The 2934-nt window shown below is 31.8% G+C and overlaps 1 non-coding gene across 1 annotated transcript; it reads left to right on the plus strand.

Moving 5' to 3' along the window:
* The first annotated feature begins 198 nt into the window (after nt 1-198).
* Trnaf-gaa lies at nt 199-272 on the plus strand. The gene has a single exon. It is a non-coding gene; the product is annotated as a tRNA-Phe (tRNA).
* Nucleotides 273-2934: the final 2662 nt, after the last annotated feature.

Consider the following 2934-nt stretch of genomic DNA (forward strand, 5'->3'; position numbering starts at 1 on the left):
TGCCTATAAATCCAAAAAAATATTATAAAATAGTAGACTTAGGCCTCAAAAAAAAAGATAAGATGGAATGTTTAAAGGCTATGAGTGCGATTTCGACTTTGTAGAAAAGTTTTCTTTGGTGGATTAAGAATTTCTCTTTTGAAGGTGTAAAATTATTTTTAAGCATTTATGTCAGCCATATTATTTGAGTGCAATAAAGCCCGAAATAGCTCAGTTGGGAGAGCGTTGGAGTGAAGATCTAAAGGTCCCCGGTTCAAATCCGGGTTTCGGCATTTTTTTTTTTATTTTACGTTAGTGATGATAAAACATACGCTTTTACTCAATGCGTACTTTGGGGCGGATTTTCTAAAAGTATTTTGTCTGATACCTATTTCATTTTGAAAATTCCAAAATCGTAAGATGTAAAAAATGAATTTTGGACACAACTTTCTTTTAGAGGCGTAATTCAGGCCTAACACCTATACCATAAAGAATGGAAGAATGAAATACTTTCAAAACATTTGCAGACTCGTGGTCCATCGTGAGATTTTAAGTAGAATTTGATGGAGGGTTTAAAATAATCATATGAGTAAAAATATTTATAATTTATTGAAATATTTTTTAAAGGTGCTTGAAATCATTGAAGATAAAGATCCGACGTTCTAGTAATACCCATGAAATTAATTCTCCGCTTGTCCGCCTATACACAATATTTTAATTGGACGTCCTTTTGATGATGGGTTTGGGAGTCAGGTAATTTTTCCGTTAAGCTTCGTTTTCAAAAATGGGTTCTAACACATCTCTTGTTTTGGAATCAGTTTAAAGAGTGTATTATCGAGAATTTGTGAATGGAGACAAAATTTGAACTTGCCGACAGAGAAGCGAAACACTGAAGAGAAAAGGAAGGAAATAATAAAAAAAATGTCTTACGTATATGAAAACGAAAACATCACCATCTGCAAAAAAAAATAAAAATTAGGAAAAACTCTCACCTTTTTCATTTACAATATCGTATGCGCCAGATCTACAATTACTACACATTTTTTTGCATAGATAATCTAAATATCACGACCACTATTTACACAAAAACACACAATTTTAATGAGCGGATCAAGTAACTTGAAAGAAAACCATTGAACAAAAAATCAACAAAAACGCGCGTGCTATTCTTAAGTGCTGTCGCACACGAAAACTCATAAAAAGACCATAAAAAAAATTGAATAAAATAGAAACCACTGACACAGTCCGCACGCCATATGACAGCTTTAATCTCTTTTTAAGATTATGGTAAAAAAAGAAAGACAATAAAAAAAAAAGGTTTTACATAAAAAATCTATAGAATTTCTTAGGGCACGCACCGTATAAAATATTTACAAAAAAAAAAAAAAATCTTTTCAATTTTTACTCATTTCGTTTCATACAAAAAGTTGTTGCTATTCTACTGTCTTCTATTTCACAATCAAAATAAAAAAAAAATGAATTAAAAAATATTTTCTATTTTTTTTTTTTTTTTTATTTAATTAAAGTAAAAAAAAAAAAAAATGATCTTAAAACGAGAAGACCTAGTGCTTTAGTTTTGTCTAAGCACCCTAAATAAAAGTCGTTTGGTTGTTTCGTCTTGTGTAACATCGACTGGAATATGTTGAGTAAAATTATAGAAGTGTGCAAGATGTTATATTAAAAGTGAAAGCATTTATTTATTTATTTATTTTTTTCCTTTTATAAGTGCGTAATGATTCCTTTTGTATTTTGGTTAATGACGGGTTTTTTTTTTTTTTTTAACTTTATGCATATGTTGATACGATCGCGGAAATGATTGTATTTATACACTAGGAATAGGACGTTTTGTTTTTGTTAGTTTTTTATCCATGCTATAGTATCCCTTGATGAGCGATAAGCGAGGGTGCTAACTGATGGTCCTCAATGGTTTTTTTGCGCATATGCATGAGTTTTTTATACGGACTTCCTTATAGATATTTTTTTTTTTTTTTCCGTAACTACAGATGGAAGGCATATGGTTCTTATTTACGTGGGTACCCACAAAATTGTATAGAAAAGGAAAAAAAGCAAATTTGGTTACCCACACTTTGACTTACCGTAACAGCTTGTCTGGGTGCTTTTTTATTCAATATTGCGAGACAAAGCAGGAAATTCTCTTTTCTATATGATTATAAATAGTTGGCAAGAGCTTGATTATAGAATTCATTTCTTGTACTGTGTTTCTTCCGATGAGAAGGAAACGATCTAGACTAGAGCGCGTAGACTTTTTGACTCATACATCAAAGTGATTGTGTTTGCGGTTAGGTTAAAGTCTGTGATAAGTATTTGCGTACATATGCTGCAATGTATAAGCGCTACACTTGGAGTGAGTTCATTGGTACTCAATAAATGTTTATAAAAACTTGGGGTGGAACATTTGCAAAATTCTAGAACCACTTTCTCTTCATTTAGTCAGTCAGCAGGGTTTGATTTCCGTAATATTAAAGACTAAATCAGATGACTATAAAAAACTTTAATACTCTTTTGTTGCAGGAAGTTCTCAATTGTTTATGGCTTTCTTTAAGATTTTACTCAACTTAAATTTAGAATTCAGGGCGACTACATTCAGTCGGCCTACATTTTTCCTGTCATCCTTTGTCCTGAAACGTTTGGAGCCCGATCTATCTACCACTCTGACTTCTGCACTAATCGCTCTATTCATTCATTTTTCTTTCCATCTTTCCTTCCGCCCATAATACTTTCCTTTGCCTTTGCGTTCACTCAACCTTTCAGCTGCGTGACTCCTCTTCCATTTATTTTATTGTCAATAGTCCTCCTTCCATTTCTTTATTCATTATTTTGTCATCCTTTTTTGTTTACTTCTCTACCCGTGTAAAAGAATAGTTGGTTTTTTTAATAATTACATAATTTTAATAGAAATGGGCAACGCATTCTACCATTGAATACAAATCACAC

The sequence above is a fragment of the Glossina fuscipes genome, unplaced genomic scaffold (assembly GCF_014805625.2).
Source record: "Glossina fuscipes isolate IAEA_lab_2018 unplaced genomic scaffold, Yale_Gfus_2 109, whole genome shotgun sequence".
Taxonomy (NCBI): Eukaryota; Metazoa; Arthropoda; class Insecta; order Diptera; family Glossinidae; genus Glossina; species Glossina fuscipes.